Below are 20167 nucleotides of genomic sequence, written 5' to 3'. Positions count from 1 at the left end.
TCTGCTCTCATTTTGATATATGCCACCAATGTGTTTCACATGGAATAATGAAATAGCTTCTACTTGGCCTCCCAGATTTCACTGTGGCTCCCTTACTGTCTATTTTCAACACACCAACCGGAGTGATGTTAAAAGAAAGATCAGTTCACTCATCAATGGCTTTCTGGTAGAGGGAGATATTAGTCCCCATGTTCGTCTTTGCAGTCCCTCTCACGGGAGGGGAAGCAGGCCGCCCTGTTCGTTGGCTTTGTTTTGGCTGTGTACTTGCTTTGTGCATTTAGCCAGAAGCAGGGAGAGACGTGCAGAAGTGACAGTATCTCTGTTCTGAGTTTAGGCCTTGAAATTTATTGTTTTTCCATTGCCTTTTGCACACCGTTGCTGTGGGAACATGTCCTTGCCAGCCGAATTGCTCAAGGAGGGCGAGAGACACTTGGCACAGTCATGGACCCACTCTGCCCCTTAATACTGTCCAGTTGAGCTCAGCATAGATGCTGCTGGTTCCAAGCTGACCTGTACACGTGTGAGCAAAATCGAGGCTGAAAGTACGCCACGGAGAGTGTGGCGGTTTTCCCCCCAAGCACTAGCAGCTCGGGGCAGGCTCAGAAGGGAAGCCAAAGCGCCTCCTATATGCTACTGCACATCCTGCTGCCACCGTGGCCCTGACCTCTTCCCCCGTCTCACCTGCGGCTCTCCAGCCGCACTGGTCTCTTTGCTTATGTTCGCCCTCCCAGGCCCGCTGCCACTCAGGCCTTTGCGTCTGTCCCCTGTGCCTGCATGGTCTTTCTTGGAGAGTCTGGTTTGTTCGCTCACGCCAGGGTTGTCTCCTCAGTGAGAGCTGTGTGCAAGTGTAACCTCATCCACTTTCCGTCCCTGTCTCCCGGTATTTTTCTCTGTTACTCATTACACTACTACATATTTTACTTACTTTTTTATTGTTACACCCTGCCCTGATATGTAAATGAAATATGGGTTTTTTTCTGATTTGTTTACTCCTGAATCCCTAGATCTTGGGACGGTGCTCAATAATAGTTATTGAATATTTGCAGGCAAAAACAATTCACTTATGATAGTTTTTATGGGAAGCCAAGTTTGCTCTCTCTCTCTCTCTTTCTCTTTCTTTTTCTTTCCCTCTTTCTCTCCCCCCTCCTATTTTGTATCTTTCTGCCCAAGAACCAATGTCTCAGGAGGGGCCAGGCCTGGCTTGGATCTCAGCCCCATGGCTTGGCCAGGGCAGAGCGGGACACCTTATTCATAGTGCTTCCAACGGGTTTGGGCAGTTCCCACAAAGGAACTGATGTGCTGTGGCCTAAACGGGGGGACAATGACAGAAAGCTGAGAAGCAGAGAGTGGCCCCTGACACAGGGCCCGAGTTACCTCTGCGCATCCTCTCACCGTGTGCTAAAGCTTCCATCTCCAAGGATCTGCAGCTCACATTTTGAGAAACATCAGGTGACATAAAATGCCTTAGAAAAGTCTCAAGAATCTCAAAGAAAGATGGGGAAATTTGAGTCTCTGCTTGTGCCAGGGGAAGAGGAAACCCCACCTGAAGCCCCTCCCTTGGAGGAAGTAAGCCCTTGGAACCAGGATAGGGAACAAACACAGACGAGGAAGGTCCTCAGGGATTTCCAGGAGTCTGTGATGGAGATGTCCACCATCCCTCCTATTTCCAGGTCAGCAGGTCAGAGGTGAAAGGTGGCTTCCACCTGCTGCTGCTGCCAGGGCTGAGGCGTGGGAAGCGTGTTCTGGCCGTGCTGGGTCTACTCCCGGCAGCATTTCCCCACTGGCGTCACTGGTGTGAGGTCACGGTGACTACGGTGCACTTCAGCTGTGTTGAGCTCAGAACAAGCCCCTGTGGGCTGGCCCCCGGGACCTGACTGCACCACGTAAATGTGGGAAAGAGCATTCTGAGTGACAACACCAAGTAGCTGGCCTGCTTTTGGAAAGCAGATTGTTTGTAAGTTGGAGTTTGTACTTCTAGCAAAAGAAAATTGCACAGTCTTTCTAGGTAAAGTGACTCAGCATTTAATCGCTTGCTGAGATGGACCTTTTTCTTTCAGAATCTCCAGGCCATGTTGATGCAGATGCTAATTTGGGACTTGTCCATCGTGAAGTCGAAATAGGGTCTTTGATTTGCATCGTAAGGAACACTACCCTCACGTTCCAGACCTTGTTACCGAGTCACTCAATTATCCATCTTCAACATTTTCTGCTCAGTGCAAATAAATATACTTCTCATCTATGTAGCTCATGACAAAGTTGATTAAGGAGGTGAAATTATGTGAGTAACTGTGAACCCTTTGGAGATGGTTTCTTATTTAAATTAATTCCCTTATTTTGCATTTTGGTAATGCATGTATTGACTTATTGCCATCTTACTGTTATTGTAATAGTTTAAGGCATGTAAAGTTTTACTTACAGTTTTAACACTGTAGGTATTTCTAATTCCTGGAAGTCAGGTGTGAAGGGGCAGAGTATTTGAATGAGGATAACAATAGTAGTAGTGGAAAAGATCGTGGGAGCGTTAACAATCAGAATAACCCTAGAAGCCATCGTTTCCGAGAATTTACTATGTGCTACGGACAGTGCGAGGCCCCTGTGTTATTTAGGCTTTCACATGTATCTGATTCTTCTCTCATCAGTCCAGGGAGTTCACTTAGGCAGTGCGGGCTCTCAAGTCAGGTGACTGTGGGTCTGAATCCCCCGCTGCCACTGAACTGGCTGTGGGACGCTGGGCCAGTTACTCAGCCTCTCCGCAGAGTGGGGATAGGAGTCCCTGTCCCACAGGAAATTCGTGAAACTCAAATTAAATGCTATGATGTGTGTAAAAGACGAGGTATGGAGTCAAATAATCATCCTTAATTGGCAGTGGCTCTTATAATGGCAATAAATTTGTCCCATGCTGCACATAGCAAAGGTCCTTATCTCCATGAATGATCAAAGGGGGGGGGTGAAGGAACAGGGAAAACTTTCAACCCTCAGGGCTCAAGGAAACAACACACATTTGGATTTTGATTGATCATCACAATTTGCTCACTGACCATTAATCAATAGAAAGATCAGGGGAGCTTACAGGACTCTGCCCTTAAATACGTCCCCAAGTCTAAGATGGGCAGACTGTCTGTTCTTTCCTCCAAACACTTTAGTGTATTCTCACCAAGGTTTCAGTCTTGGAGCCGTGCAGTCACCATAAAGAAAACGCAGAGTTCATGGTCAGTGGTGGTTGGGAAACAGGAAAGACCCTCTTTTTAAAAGACTTTGTCCAGGACAGCTCTAAACACTGGAGAATGATACGGGCAAATCAACATCATAATCTATGGGAGCAGAAGGCATGATGATGATTTTTCCCATAAGAAGTACATCTATTTTGGGATTCTCAGTGGCTTGCAACTTTCTGTACCATGGGAGTCAACACAGTTTTGATTTACTGACTCACTGTCCCTAGAGTCATTTTTTTAACCAAAGGGAAAAAAGGAGATAAAGAATGATAGGAGACACGCAAGGCAAGGAGGAAAAGCGGTGAGAACAAAAGGGAAACGAAAGAGCAAGATGAGAGGGAGGGGAGGGAAGAGGAGAGGGGCAGCAGGAGGGAGTATAATTCAGTGTGCTGTTCGCAGAGGCTTGGAGTAAAAACATCGCGTTTCACTTCGTTCCAATTAAGTAAATTAAATTTGAAATATTCTGATTTTTAAGATGATTAAAAGTATCGGTTCAAAGTATGAGTGTTTATTCAATCTGTAAGCATCTTATGAACCTAAAGCAAGTGTTTGCCCAAGTGTTTATTGTATCTATCTTGGCCAGGTGCTGGGGTGACAGGTTGGGCTTAAGCATGGACCGGTGTCTCTCCCTCAGTGCTTGCGATGTAGTTGGGAAAATAAAACAATTAGAAAGTTAAATACCCTATAATTAAGCAAAATTGATAGAAAAGCCATTTCATTTAGTTCCCCCAGGCTTCTAGAAAGAAAAAAAAGAGTGCCCCAAATACCTCTGGACAGTTCTGCACCTTGCTTCTTCTGCCAGGAGAACCACCACGTGCATTAGCTTAGCCAACTTTCCTTCTTTCATTAAAGGAACTGTCGAGCCTGGGGTTCCCTCAAGGGCAGAGGCTGCCAAAGCCATGTGCAGGGAGTTTGTTAGGGAATGTGAAGACAGACGGCAGCAGCACGGGGCGAAAGGCAAAGGGAAAGGGCAGTGAGGAAGGGCAGAAAGGAGAGGAAGCACCGTTACTGAGTGTGAGTTGGCCACCGCGGAGGGCACCTGGTGTTCAACCTTGTGGGGCTTTCTGCTGGAAAATGAAGCCCAATCATGGGGAACAGGGCAAAAAGCTGAGAAGCAGAGGGCAGAATCTTGGGAACCACCATTTTAGTTTATGACTGCAGCCCTAGCAAACGTGTCTCAGAATTGTCCACCTAGAAGACGAGGGGGAGCCTTTATCCACTGACACATGAACCGCCTCGGTCAAGGGCAACCCCCGTGTGGATTGATTTCGTGTGCCTGTGGGTTGCACATAAGTGATTGCCAAGTGGTTCCCATGGGAGGATTGTGCTCTACAAGCAGCGGCCCATGGACGTGGCAGGCCCAAGGGGATTTGGACTGGTGCTCCAGGGCTGGCCAATCCAGACACCTACTGAAGCTTTAAAAATTTTCAATATCTCCAACCTCATGGCCTTATTATTCTCCCGAATATAGAGTTGGTCTAATTGTAGACATGGCACTCTCCGGGGTTCAAATAATGTTTCTCAAATCTTTCTTGACTTTTTGCCCTGCTTTGCTATGTTTTGGTTTTCTTTTCCATAAGGCTTCTTTTCCACATGGTATGAAAGATGGACCACGGAAACTCCCACTAGTTCCCTTGTCCCACGCCCTTTTGTGCTTGCCCCTAGCCTCACACCGAGACTATTTCCCCCAGCCTCCCTTGCAATTAGATATATGCGCAAATGGTGGGTTCTAGTTTATGGATGGCGGGCAGAACCAAAGTGTGCCACGCTCCCTCCTGAACCGTTACACTCTCTCTGACTCTGTCCCCAGCTACTAGTAGACTGCAGGGGGTCCAGCAGGGACTCCACAGCCCAGCCCGGGATGGAGGGAGGCTGGGTTCCTGACTCACCACATCTAAGGTCACCTGCCAAATTATCACAGTGCACTGTGAGGTGAGCAAGGAAAAAAGTGCCTGTAGTGTTCAGCCGCTGCAGTTTTAGTGTGGGTTGTTGCAGCGGTTAGCCTGATGCTCCTCTTAGGACCCGTATGTTCACGTTGATTCTTGGAAAAAATTCTCATCTCTCAACTTGGGTCATTTGACTGTCCACTGGATGAATCAGTGGTTCCAGGGGGAGGGGAAGGGAGGTTGAGATACTTGATCCCCACCAGGAACACACGTAATGGGGGCAAGTTAGTTTCTAAAGTGAAGAGAGGTGCGGCAGAAAAGAAAGATACCTTGGGAGTTGTTGCAGGACCTAGAGTAGCATCTCTTTCCTAACTTGGCTTTACTGTAACGTACGTGTGGCCCTGGGCGTGCCACTCACCCACCCTGGGCCTTGGTTGTTTCCTCGGTGCGGTGTGAGAAATGGGTAGATGGCTTCTAATGTCTTTTTCAACTTTGAGATTATTTGGTAATAAAATGATGGAGGATTAAACTGGGCAGATTCTACTCTTTTCTCTGTGGGCTGAGGGGCCCTGCAGAGGATTCTTCTGCCCCATGCCCCTCATTTTAAGAGCTTCTTGGGAGGCCTGGGCTGCCACCACCCACCCTTGGTGCTGCTCTCTACTGTGCCAGTGAACCCAGGGGTCAGGGCCCCCCATGCCATGAAGAAGGAAAACACAGGCGCCCGTCTGATGGTTTTGCACCTGCAGGGGAGGTACCAGGCTCAGAGCTGCCTCCCTGCAGGATGATCTCCCTGGTGGGCCCTTCTCACAGATCTGGACCCTCCGTCCTAAGCAGTGGGTGTTACAAGGAGGGAAGTAATGGTCCTGCCCACTGGATAGACATTATGTCAAGCAGGGGATTGAGTGCAGATTTAAAAATGGCAGAGGCGGGCTCACTGTCAGGTGCCGGCAGCCCTGTGCGGCGGCCACGTGGGCAGAACTGAGAGCAGGCAGATCCAGGGAGGCAGTGTGGAAGCACAGGGAACATTCCCAGGGGCATGGGGAATGGCCTGAATGTGTGGGGTGGTAGTGAGAAATGGCATTTGAAAAGATTTACAGGGAAAAGAGCAAAGGACAAAAATAAACAGTAATAATCACACATTGAGTCACTTTGGAGGCAGCTGCAAGTTCTTGGCCGCCACCATAGGAACACGGCAGAATGTGACAAAAAAGGAAAGCCTGGGGTGGAGAGGGGGCGGAGAGAATCAGGATGGACAGGTTGAGGTATAGACCCGGCTGGCTGTGGCATGATGACCTTCACCCCATTTCTGTGAGGAGGGCTCTACACAGTCCAATTGGTTGTACTTTTAAAGTGAACTGTTTTAATGATGTCACTTAATTTTTCTCATGCTAATCTGCTTTTTTTTTTTTTTTTTTCTGTAGCATGTAGCTCTAAAGGACCCCACTTGGTGTGTTTCCACAGCAGGGGTCCCGCTTTGAGTCTAAGCTGATGTTGTTTGCGTGTTAGGAAGGCAGACGGGGCTGAGCTCAGACATCTTGGGAGGGACCTAGTGCTGTCCCGGGAGAGACCTGCACGTGAGCAAAGGTCTGGGCTCACATCTAGACTCGGTAGAAAGTGACTCGGGGTTTTGGGCAGGGTCAGGCTATGGAGAAACTGTCGTGGCGACAGGTCTTATCAACACACGTCTGAGTTGGTGAGGGTGCAAAGCCAAAAGAACTTGGGAGAACTACTTTCACAAAAAATGTCCAAGACATGCCTTTTTTCTGTGATTCAACAGGCACCCATTGAGCACTTACTTTGTGACAGTCCTGGCATTTGTCACTGAGGTTTGGTGATAGCTTCTGGCCCTAGTTTACTTTCAATGGAGGAGGCAGGAAGACCCCCCTCCTCGCCCTATGAAGTAAACCAAATGCATATTACCTGGTGATAAAGAAATAATCAGATTAATGAAACTGAGAGGGATTAGGAACCTGTGGGGGCAGGATTTCCTGAGACCTGAAAGAGGAGAAGGAGCCAGCCTTGCGAGGGGCAGAGCAATGGCCCAATGGGAATGACAGTTGCAAGGGCCCCAAGCAGGGATGGACCTGCATGTCCCGCATCCGGAAAGGAGGCCAGAGCGACGGCAGCAGAATGAACAGGGGGACAGAGGCAGGAAGTGGAAGGTCCCTTGGACTAGGGTTTCTCCGAGTCAGTGCTATCATTGTCATTGGGACCGGAAAACCCTCTGTGGTTGGAGGCTGTCCCTGCACTGTGGGATGTTTTGCAACATCCCTGGCCTCTACCCAGTGGATGCCAGCAGTCCCCCCTAGTTGTGACAGCCAAAAACATTTCCAGATAATGTCGCATGTGTCTGGGGTGTTGAGACCACTGACTTAGAGCTGTGCAGCCACCAGCAGGAGTGGGGAACAGCAAGGAGGGTTAGCGGAATGCAAAACAGCAGAGAAGGGTGTCATGATGGTTCATTGTGAGCATCTACTGGCAGGGCCAGGGTGCCCGGATGTTTGGTCCAATAACCCCCTCCATGTTTTTGTGAAAGCATTTTTTAGATGAGATTAACATTTTCTTTTAAATCAGTAAAACAGTTGTGTTTGATTTTAAGAGTTATCAACATGAAAGAGATTAACATTTAAATCAGTATACAGGAAGTAAAGCCCATTACCTTCCATAATGTGGGTGGGCCTCATCCAATCAGCTGAAGGTCTTGAGAAAAACCACAGACCTTCCCTCTCCTCCACAGACAGGGAAGTCTGCCAGCCAGACTGCCTTTGGACTTGAGCCGCAAAGCAACTCTCTCCTGGGTCTCCAAGCTGATGGACCTGCCCTGCAGGGACTTTGGCCTTGTCAGTTTAGATAATTTTGTGAGTCATTTTCTTAAAACACATTTCTCTCTCTTATAAATACATGTAGTAAATAATAAATGAATACATAAATAAGTAAATAAAATAAAAACAAAATAAAATAATGTAATCCAGGACCTCCAGTACCTGACGAACACCTCTGCCTGCAGATAGGGGTCTGGGGAGGAGTCCTGGGTCAGGGGGTGGGGGACACAGGGAGATGGCTGGAGCCCATGCAACAGCTTCAAGAACACCTGCTTTGTCAGGGAGGGCAGGGTTTTGGGGCGGTCGGCAGCGAGGCACTCTCAGAGAGCCATGTGGTTCAGGGAGGCCTCACCGAGAGCCGGCAGAAGGTGGCCATAACTGGGTAGGACAGAAGAGCTTGTCCCTGACACAGGCACATGCAGTCACCTTTGGGGACACTCCTACTGATGTTCAGACAGGACTTCAAGGCGGGCTGGGCTAGAAATACCATCAGGGGAAGTGACAGTCAAGGAAATACAACACTCCTTTTTGATGAGATTTAATTCTGAGGCTGATGTGGGGGAATTGGGGACATAGATATTTGAGAGATACTTCGGTTTAGGTGTATGACCTGGCAGTGTCAAATGGTGCACAGGTAAGGACAGTCTGCCTGCAACCCGATGCGGAAGTAACTGCGCCAGTGCCGGCAAAGAGACTGTGGTGCCCACTGATGGCCGTCCTCTCCCCATTCCCTGAGCACTTCACATCGCCAGATGAACCCACCTGGCTTTTTTTAAAAAAAATTTTTAGACAGAGGGGAAGGGAGGGAGAAAGAGGGGGAAACATCAATGTGTGGTTATCTCCCTTGAGCCCCCTACTGGGGACCTGGCCTGCAACCCAGGCATGTGCCCTGACTGGGAATTGAACTGGAGACCCTTTGGTTTGCAGGCTGGTGCTCAATCCACTGAGCCACACCAGCCAGGGTAACACACCTGACTTTTAATGGACAACAACAAAAGACACATCATCTCCCTCATTTTCGGACGTTGGATTCTTTCTTAGGAGAGGCCAGAGGGAAGAGGGAGACACACAGTTTTGCTGATTTGGAGGGGAGGCGGAGGAGGAGAAGTTTCTTTTTATAGATGTTGCTTTTGGAGTGAGCTCCTGCAGTTGTCATAGGTGTGCGTCCCACGTTCTCAGTGGCCGTGCTGCTGGCCTTGAGGGGAGGCTTGGGCGGCCTCACTCTGGGGCTATGTTGCTGACCTAACCTGAAACCCTTCTTTAGGTCGAGTCAGCGACATATCCCGTGACTTTCAGGTGACAGTTCTGTTCCAGCAGACCATAAAGCAAAAGGCCCTTTCTGTACAGTGGCCCGTTGCCCGGAGGCTAAAACCAGGGGTTAGACTGCAGAAAAAAAAAATAAAGTTTAAGACAGATTGCTAAAAAGTGTTGAGTAATGCAAAACTTGGCATAGTCATGCCCTTCGAATATTTGTGGAGAGCAAATAGGACCATGGGTGGTTGAGAATAAAATGTGTCGCTTTGCATACAGTGGGGGAGCGCAGCTGAAAACAAATCTCTTTAAACTTTTTAATTCCAATTAACCTCATATTATAAGACACACACCAAGCCACGCTTTTAGATTTTTTGTCTTGCATTACTTATACTATAGATGTAGGTTTCTAAACCCAGTGTTACATAAGCACATAAAAGTTTTTCTTAAAAATTATCCAGTTTATAATGAAATGTAAAAATCTCAAAAGGCTCTGTCAACACATAGCTGACCAAACAGGTCTGATTTTTACTGTCCTGGACTTCGTTTGTTTGTTTTGGCGTTTGGATGCTCCCTCTAGGTCACTGGTTCCCCACTAGTTTTTGGTCATGGCCGCTCTGTCTGGATGCTTCGCAGACTCCACCAGCCCTCCTGTTTCATGGGCTGATCTCAGGCACCTCCACACTGTGGGGACCCAGCATCGTGGTTGACAGCTGCTGGTCTGGGTTATAAGTTTGTCAGTGTATTAACAAACCTGTGACCTCAAACTCTGACTGGTAGGTTGTTATCCACATCTGTTCATTTCAGCATTTTACTTAAATGGGAGACATTATTGACCAAACATTAACAAAAATTGATATTCCTTTAAAGAAAGAGTGTGTTGTAGTGGGGGGAAAAAACCTTTTTTGTACTCAAGAAATCTGGGTGTGGTCAAATCTAAGAGGTGACATTACTTGCTCTCTGACTGAGCAGATGACCCAACTTATTCTGAGTATCAGTTTGCTTATCTATAAAGTAGGGCTAATAATAATCAGCTCTAATTCACACACAGAGTTGTCACAATCACAACCAATAAGATGGGTGAAAGTGGTTTGTAAGTTTTAAAGTGCCAGACTTCATGAGAATGCTTTCAGTCACAGATAATTATTGTGCACCTATGAATCTGCTGGCATCCTTTGTGTGCTAAGCTCCAAATTTAATATGCAATATAGGATAAGTAGGTAAGACATGGTCCCTGCCCTCTGGGATTGCACTATGGAGAAGCAGAAGAAGCCTGTGAAATGAGAAGGAGTTATCTGAAAAGTAATGATAATTTAAACTGGCTAGCCCTGGCCAGTGTGGCTCAGTTGGTTGGGCATCATGCTGCAAACTGAAAGGTCACAGGTTCAATTCCTGGTCAGGGCACATGCCTGGATTGCAGGTTCAGTCCCTGGTCAGGGTGCATAGGAGAGGCAACCAACTGATGTTTTTCTCTCATAACAATGTTTACCTTCCTCCTCCTTCCTCTAGAATCAGTAAAAGAAACAAATTAAACTTGGTGATTAATTAGCTTCACAAAGATTTAAATAGCACTGATTGGATTTTTGCACGTTGGGTTCAATTTTGTTTTTGAGTCAAAGTGGGAAGATTGACACCGTTATTTATTCTGTTCAATAATAGAACTCTTTTTTCAATAACAGAAATAATCTACACTCATTTAAACAAAAGACTGCAGAATTAGAAGTAGAAATTGCAGGTCCCTTGGCTTGAACTGAGTTTGAGTCCATCTCTGTGCTCACCAGCTGTGGATATGACCACTCGGACCGTAAGTTTCCTCGTCATTATAGTGAGGTTAATGAATACCAATGAAAATCTAGTGAGAATTAAGAGAAAAGTGATTTAAGATGCCAAGCATAACATTTGGTGGGTATTTAATAAATGAGGTGGGTTTTTTCCTTCCTTTATTTTGAAGGTTGATTTGAGTGGAAGTAACTATATGTAACGTAGTGATCTGGAAAAAAAGCCTGGTCTGCTATGAATATTTGTTTGGCTCACGGCAGGTTGCAATGTGTCTAGTTCTTGAGTGCCCAGTGGAAGGCCCTTCACTGATATTTTACAAACTAACCTTCTCAAGAACTTTTCGGATAGGTGATCATTAAGGCTCAGAAAATGCCTAAACCTCTAATTATTGGGACTGCTGTAAAAATTATGAGGAAAAGGTACATTTAAAAAATTGTCCCAAGACCCCTGGGTTTTGCCTTTGGCTTTCTCAGCACAGGATGTTCCAAATATGCTTTCCTTCAAATCTTTACTTCCAATTTTTTTGCCCAAAGACATAAAATTGAGCCTCCTGGCTGACACAGTGACCTTGGAGAGCTGCTTCGCTGTCTGCTGCTCACAGGTCAAAAAGAATTATCTGCTGTCTCAGGAGGAGCAAATGGTGGGAGGGGTTGCCACAAGGAGCACCAGGCATCTTTGTTGCTGAACTCTGATTGTTACTGGATGAAAGGGGTCCAATTGCGTGTAACAAAGTCCAATAAGATGCAAACAGGAGCTTGCAGCAAAGAATGTGAGGGTTTATTTTCAGGAAGTAGCCCATGCCCGGAGTCACAGGTGAGCTAATGCGCAAAGACCTGGCTCCCTGATAGCTTCCAGGGGATGGGTTATATAGGGGAAAAATCATTAGTCATGGTGAGTAAGGGAGTTAGGGGTCATGGTCAGCATTGTGGTCTCTACTGATTGGTCTGTGCTAGGGTAGAGGATCATTAGTCATTGCATCTGGTGTTCTGTGAGTTCTACAGAAATGAAGTTTCTATACAGTCACATGATTGGTCCCATGTGGGAGTGCTGTACTCCTTCCATGCTGACGCCCTGTCCTCCTGGGTTTAGTGAGGGTGGTGTTAAGGAGCACATGTGTGAGAGGTTTATGAAAGATTGCAAAGATAGCCACAATTCTTCACACCTGCAATTTGACTTTGAAGGTCCTCTCATCGATACATGGGGTTTATCTAACAACTTCTTGAGTCTAGGTTGACCTTGTAACTTGCTTTGGCCATGCAATGCAGTGAAAGTGACTGTGTGGGTTCCAAGCCCAGGCCCAGGAGGCCTTGAACACTTCCACATTCGGTCTTAGAACCCTGTCCAGGTAGTGTATAAATAAGCTGAGTCTAGCCCACTGGCGGATGAGAGAACATGGAAGAGAGAGGAGCCATCGCAGCTGAGATCTGCCTGGTCCAACCTGCCTCAATGGCCTAGCAGACAACCACAAATGCATGATTGCATCCAGTTAAGACCTGCAGAATTGTCAGCTAAATAGATGAACATTGTTTTAAGCCACTAAATTTTGTGCTGGTTTGTTATACAGAGCAAATTAACTGATGAAGTCACCATTTTATGCTTGAAGTAGAATTTCTAATATAAGCTACCTGAGCATTTCTGTGACTCCTTTTTTGGAGTAAAGAATTCATAGGGTATTTCTGCTGGCAGAAGGAATAGATTTCTTCTCCCTGGCATTCTTCTAATCCAGCAGAGCTCCTACACTCTCACAACTGGCCTATAAGTACAAAGTTTGGTAGTTTGGTAGGATCTTCACATTTCAGCATAGAAGGCTGGATGACATAAGACACTAGGCTTGGGACTTCTGGCCAAGATGGAGACATAGGTAGATATGTTTTGCTTCCTTGCACAACCAAAAGAAGGACAATAACACATTTAAAAATAAAAAACCAACCAGAACTGCCAGAAAATCGAACTGTATGAAAGTCTGACAACCAAGGATTTAAAGAAGAAACATTCATCCAGACTGGTAGGAAGGGCAGGGAGGACATGGAGCAAAGTGATGGACTGGGCAGGAGAGGTGGTGGCTGGTGGACAAGTCAGTCCCACATTCATGTGCAGATAAGCTGGGAGGAACAAACAACTGGGGAGTGAGACAGACCGCGCAACCCAGGGTTCCAGAGTGGGAAACTAAAGCCTCAAAACCTCTGGCTGTAAAAACCTGTGGAGTTTGCAGTGGCAGGAGAAACACCCAGTCTCACAGGAGAGTTCAATGGAGAGACCCACAGGGTCCTAGAATGAACACAAAATCACCCACCCAGGAATCAGCACCAGAAGGGCCCAATTTGCTTGTGGGAACTGGGGGAAGTGACTGAAAGCAGGGTAAGAGCTGAGGAAGCAGCATTGTTCCCTCTATGACCCCTCCTCCACATATAGAACCACAACACAGCAACGTGGGTTGTCCCACCTTGGTGAATACCTAAGGCTCTGCCCCTTACAGTGTAACAGTTACACTGAGCCAAAGAAATATGGCCCAAATGAAAGAACAGATCAAAACTCCAGAAAAAGAACTAAGTGACAAGGAAATAGCCAACCTGTCCGATGCAGAGTTCAAAACACTGGTAATTAGGATGCTCACAGAAATGGTGGAGTATGGTTCAAAACAGAGGAAGAAGTGAAGGCTATGAAAAATGAAATAAAGCAAAATACGCAGGGAACCAACAGGGACGGGAGGGAAACTGGGACTCAAATCAACAATATGGAACAAAAGGAAGAAAGAAACATTCAACCAGAACAGAATGAAGAAACAAGAATTAAAAAAAAAAATGAGGAGAGGCTTAGGAACCTCTGGGACCTTCCAACCCCCCCGTCCCCCAATTAGGGCAGATAAAGCGCTTCCCAGATAAGGTCAAGTTAAAGGAGTTCATCATCACCAATCCCTTATTATATGAAATGTTAAGGGAACTTATCTAAGAAAAAGAAGATGAACAGTAGAATGACAACAAACTCACAACTATCAACAACTGAACCTAAAAAACAAAAACAAACTGAGCAAACAACTAGAACAGGAACAGAATCATAGAATGGAGATCACTTGGAGGGTTATCAGTGGGGTGGGGGAGGGGGAGAATGGGAGAAAAGGTACGTACAAACTAGACAAAGGAAGGTTAAGAATAGGATGGGAAACGGTGAAGCCAAAGAACTTATATGTATGACCCATGGATATGAACTAAGGGTGGGGGGTGGTGGATGCTGGTGGGAGGGGCCGTACAGGGCAGAGGGACATAAAGGGGAGAAAATAAATGGGACAACTGTAATAGCATAATCAATAAAATATACAAAAAAAAAAAGAAAAAGAAAAAAAGATACTAGGCTTTGAATATCTGTTGAAGTAGCTCTCCTGTGGGCCCCTAAATGGTTTGTGAAGGAATGGTCCCTGGCTTCCTTCATACTCTTGTTCAAGTAAATGCAGGTTCTAGCTGGCCAAGTGGCCTGAGCAGGTGATAAATACACTCATTTCCTCCTGCATTCATAACCTGCTGCTGAATTCCCTTGACCTCAATGGGGTCACAGATTTGAAGAATTGCAGAGCTATTTAGTAGCAGTGAAAGAACAATTTCAGAGGAGATTCAGAGATTTTGAAAACTATGAATCATACCTTAAGAATTTGTGGCTGCCTTTGAAGTACAAACCACAGGATGTATCTGATTGATTCAGCATCTGTGCTATTCCTGTGGTTCAGTTTCCAAAAGACCTGACTGAGCTGAAAAAGAACTGTGCCTACCAAGAAGACTATTGGTAAAAATGCTGGGTATATTAACCAGAATTGTCGTAAATTCCTGGTCCCACAGCCCAAATCTTGCTAAAGTTTGGGTTTTGTTGGCTTTGTGGAAATGTTTTCTTTCATGGAACTGTTGCAATCAAAGCTGATTCTCTCTGAGGGACAAAGATTATTATTCAGGAGTGAGATGTGCCCTAACATAATGTACTCCTGAGGTTCTTCAGAATAGCTCAGTTTAATATAAATTTTCTTATTGACCATTTGACATGCATAATGATGGACACCTGACCTGTAAGAGTGGGTTTTTGAATGGGTTTGGTTGAACAAATTTTTAAAGAATTGTATCACACTGAGTGAAGAGAAAGTATATCCCAGAGTTCCCTCTACTTAGAAGCCTAATCCTGTAACTGTATAAATCTGGCAGATGGTTTAGCATCACACAAATGAATATTTTCTTTTACTTGATTTTTTTAGTTGATGGGTCTGGTGGACTAAACGTGACAATTTCTAGGAACTAGGTATTATTTGACTTGATTAACAAATGTGTTGGAAAAATCTAGTCTTCATCCACCTGCAACCTGCACATTTTTGAAATGTTTTCTATTATAATTGAAAAAGATACCACTCCGTCCTTTATGAAAAACTGACAAATCACTCCGTCCTTTATGAAAAACATCTTCACTTGAGAGGTCTAGTTTTATTTTGGAAGAAGATAGAGGCTGTACCTTCCTAAGGTTTGACATTATGCTTCCAGCTCAGACAAACTTAGTTTGTTAAACATCTAATAAAAGAAAATTAATCCAATGACTATGAAATTAGATTATTATTAGTATTAGTAGTAGTAATTATGTTTATTGAGCACTGGGCAAGGCACTAAGTGAACTTACCTGTATTGGTCATCTCTTTTAAGGCTCACAACAGCCTTCTGGGGTGGGCTCTATTATTACCCCCACTTTCAGATGAGGAAATTGAGGCACAAGGAAGTCAAATGACTCGTCTAAATGGCATAACTAGAAAACAGAAGAGTTGGGGCCCAAACACTGTTTTGTTAAGAGTCAAAACTTATTACCATTTCAAAATACTATAGAGTATTAGACAAAGTACTCAATGTTTTTTCTTAAAATCTTACTTGATCAAAACATGAATAGCTAGTAGAGACCCTTGTGGGGTTTTTAGCTGAGACCCCTGTAAGAAAAAGGCAGATTAACAAGAGAAAAGCAGACAAGTTTGTTAACATGTAGATCTCATGTACACATGGAAGCTCTAAAAGCAAATGATATGTAACTCGAAGATCTATCTTAGAATTCAGGCTTAAATACTATTTTAATAGGAAAAGGGGAGGGGGTGTAGGCCTTTTAGGGGAGAGAAAAAGATTTTTAGGCAAGACGAACGGACCTTTAGAAGAATAGATGGAAAATATGACTGTTTGTGACCAAGTCTGTATGTTTGTGGTGTCAGATTCTTGTCTCTTCTGTGACATGAGTCAGTCTTCCCTAGTTGAGGAAGCTCCGGGGAGGGGATCCACACAACAGAGTTCCTGCTGGAGGCTCTGCCTTGAAGCAGATAAGGGGAGTTCAGAGAAAGCCTCTCCCTGCACTTGCTGTTTTTCACACACGTTCCTACAACTCAGAGTTGCCCATACACCAGATATTCTGGTATATTCTGGGGCGGCACATCCTGTGACCCTTCAAGATTTAACATCAATTGGTTTACCTTTTGGTTAAGTGACACTGAGTATTGACTCCTAGGACAGAGTATGGGAAATGATGTCAAGTTTGCCATCTCTGTTGGGTCAGACTCTGGAGGGTATTTTAGACTTGAGACTCATTCGCGGCAGAGTATTTTATCAAAATCCCAGAGGTTGGGGAAGAAAGAGGGAGAGATGGGGAGAGGATGATAGAGAAAATGATAGAGAGGGAGCGGGGGAGAGAAAGAGAAAGAGCGAGGGCGAGAGAGAGAGAGAGAGAGAGAGAGAGAGAGAGAGAGAGAGAGAGAGAGAGAGAGAGAAAGAGAGGGAGGGAGGGAGAGAGGTGCCCTTACTACTTCCAGCCCACTGTTGACCGTCCTGTCTCTCTCCAGGTTTCTGCTCGTGCATGTAGGACACGCCAGTGCAACTCTCAGTATTTCAGTCGCATTGTCTGAAAAATGAAAAGTTTGGAACCCATTGTAATGTGTGGCCTATTCCCTGTCTCATTCTAATTAATTTTGTACATAGTTTAAATTACTTCATTTGAGCTCAGTCAGCCATGCACCCTTCATAGGCAGCCCCAACCGGCTGGGGTGCCTCAGTCAGCCAAGCAGGTGTTGCCAACACGCAGCCTGCGTCCCCCTGTAGTAAAAAGAGCACAAAATGCAGGCAATCTGAATCTTCTTAGATCAAGCCCCCGTGGGCCTTCCCTTGCAACACTGACTTCCTGGCTGGAGGGAAACACAGAGCCAGGGCCAACCAAAATATGTTCTGTGACATTTTCCTGCATCTGGTGAGGGGGGTGTTTTCGTGGTGCCTGGACAGACGGGAGAAACGGATCCTGCAAATGTGGATCCAGGGGAGCTTTTGCAGCACAGCAGCCTGTCTGCAGCTGCCTCCCAGAGCCTTTGACGAAGAAGGAAGCTCCCCGCTCAGCAGGGTGACTCACTGGAGGTTTGCTGGCTGGGTCACAGGCGCGCCTGCGGAACAGGAAGGCCCCGATTGTGCTCAATTGTTTTCCTGAATGCCTTTCTCAACAACAGCAAAAGGAAACGTTACTGCCTGGCTTCAAGCCAGGCAGGCCACTTGGTACTTACAGTGCTTAGAATGTAAAAGTTGGGCTCAGCCAGGACATGCAGGGATGCGGTGATTTCTGTCTGTGTCTCTGGTTAACCGTCCTCTCCCTTCTGTAAACAATGCCGAGTGATTTAAGACAAAGGGAACTCCCTTTACTAGCAACAAACCCCAACCCCAGTGTGACCATTTGTTTTATGGGCCCGTTTCCTGTCCAGTAACCCCATGGGGGCAGGCCTTGACACGACCCCCCACTGAGTGAAATGAAAGGCCCTGCCTGCCAGCCACCTCCTTCTTTGATCTCATTGCTCCAGAGACACTGGGCAGGTGGGGAAAGTGTGGCCTGGAGAAAAAGAGAGAGAGGAGGAAACCAGAAGTTTCCTTAATATACGAAGGGCATGGAATCTGGATGCCTGGAGGTCCCCAGCTCCGGGTGGAATTAGGCACAGTACGGTCTAAATTTATTTAGTTTTTAGAGAGGAGAGGGGAGAGAGAAAGAGAGAAACATCAGTGTGTGGTTGCCTCTCACGCTCCCCTCACTGGGGACCTGGCCTGCAACCCAGGCATATGCCCTGACTGGGAATCAAACCGGCGACCCTTTGGTTCACAGGCTAGTGCTCAACCACTGAGCCACACCGGCCAGGGCAATATGTACAGTACAGTCTAAATGACAGTGCTTCTATCATTAGCTGCTCCCAGAGAAACTTAATGCCCAACTGCACCCTGAAAAGTCTTCCCTGGCACTGTGTAGATGGAAAGGGGGACATACAAGCTCAGGGGAGGCCCGCATGGTGGGCCCCACAAACTCAGAGACCCAAAGTAACCTCACAGGATGGCTTGAAATGAAAAGTTCCCAACTAAAAGCTATTCATGGTCGGCAGTCACGTCTGAGGCCTGCATCTTCCTTGACAAAGGTCAATCTTTACCTCAAGTGAGCCTGTCTGTTGTCTTGCATCTAAGATAACATGCCTTTGAAAGGCCAGAGTGATCTCTGTTTCCAGACTCCTCAGGGCACAGACAATAGAAACCCTCACTGTTATCTTGTTCCCTGAATACCATCTCTGTGTGCTGTAAAACGTTAATTATTAACCATCCTGTACTCACCAATGGAAAAGAAGGATTTGTCTCTCTGTTTTGCTTTTTATCCAATGTGAGAGATTTCCCTGCTTTGTTGTCTCCGGCCTCTGTTACCCACCACCAATGAACATCATGTAACCCTCCTTAAGTCTCCTCCTTTGATTCTAATGTATAAATCAGCTGTAAAATGCCATTCTCTGGAGCATTTTCTCAATCCATTGAGGTTTGGCTTCCTGGTAATTGTCATCCGTCTGACTCAAACAAACTCATAAAACTTCTCTACAGGTTTGGACGTTTCCTATGTCGACAACTGTGAAGGGTCTCCTACCTTGTGGTGTCTGTTCTGTGCTCAGTGATAAGTCTGGCTCATCTTCCCCTGTGGACGCCCTGATCAGGCCCTTTGCCTGCTTCTCAGCTGCAGCTGCCCTTTCTACTGGGCTCAGGGGCTAACACGATGGTGCAGTTAGGGGCAGAAAACAGGGTCTGTGGATGGGGTGCCAAGAAGGCTTCTCTCTGGAACTCAGAGTTGCTCTGGGCCCTGAGCAGTCCTCTCTGTGTCCAACCCACGGCCTGTGGGCCGCATGTGGCCCTGGGTGGCTGTGAATGTGGCCCAACACAAAATTATATGTATACTTAAAGCGTTATGAGATTGTTTTGTGATTACATGTCGCAATGTATTTAATGTGTGGTTCAAGGCAACGCTGCTTCTTCTAGTGTGGCCCATAGATGCCAAAAGATTGGACACCCCTGGTCTAACAGTCTCTGTGCCCCAGTTTCCTGAACTTGCTCAGTTTCCTTCCAGAGGCTCAAGCTGGAGGCTGTAGAATGTGGGTGGGGAGGTTGGGGTGCAGCCGGAGGCAGAGTCTGTACCTGCTCTGTTCCTTTTTTCAGGTTCTCCTGCACCAGCTTTACCCATGTCTTCGGCCCCCGACCAGCTCACACACAGATCACTTCATGTGAAGCGACATCGGTGAGTTTTTGGCTCCCCTGTTCTGACAACAGAAAGCTGAAATTTGTGTGAGTTCACCTAGGAAATCCAGCCTCAAGTTTACTTCTTATCCTCCAGGGGTTTGTGCATACTCCAAAAGGTAGGTGGCCACAAAACATCCCATGTTCAAAATAGTTTGGGTAACTCCATGAGAGCAAAGCAAGCAGGCTCTTGGCTGCAGGACTTCTCAGAGACAGAGCTGTGCAGCTGTGTGCTGTGGCTTTTGCAAAGAGGCTCAGCATGTGGGGTTACCTTGTGCTTTAGTCTGGCTAAGTACTGCTCTCTCGTTCCACTGGGGAAGCTAAGGACAGGTGCTTTTCCTTCCACCAGGTGGGCCTGTCTCAGAGTACAGCCTCACCATGCCCGGGTAAAACCAGAGCACGCTCTGTGGCTGCTTCCAGCCTCCTTAACCCCAGTAATGGGGCATGAGGCTGCCCCTGGGAAAGGGCCACACACCTTATCCTTCTGGCAGAGCTAACTGGTAGAGGCAGGGCCCCCTGTGCAAATGGCCAGGCTTAGCCGAGCTAGGGTGGGTGTGAGCACACAGCCATGTCTGTCAGCAAGCAAGGCAAATGCCAACCAAAACAAAAAACAAATCACACTCTTAAATTCAGACATCCCATCTGTACCC

At 46.4% G+C, this 20167-nt stretch overlaps 1 long non-coding RNA gene across 1 annotated transcript in view; it reads left to right on the top strand.

The window, feature by feature from the left end:
• LOC128780279 (uncharacterized) overlaps positions 1-19628 on the top strand; it is a 60996-nt gene extending 41368 nt beyond the window's left edge. The window contains exon 3 of the long non-coding RNA XR_008426220.1: positions 19440-19628. This is a non-coding gene — a long non-coding RNA (uncharacterized lncRNA). The remainder of the gene's footprint in view (positions 1-19439) is intronic.
• Positions 19629-20167: the final 539 nt, after the last annotated feature.

This window comes from Desmodus rotundus, chromosome 2 (assembly GCF_022682495.2).
Source record: "Desmodus rotundus isolate HL8 chromosome 2, HLdesRot8A.1, whole genome shotgun sequence".
Lineage (NCBI taxonomy): Eukaryota > Metazoa > Chordata > Mammalia > Chiroptera > Phyllostomidae > Desmodus > Desmodus rotundus.
This window is presented reverse-complemented; position numbering and strand designations above follow the sequence as displayed.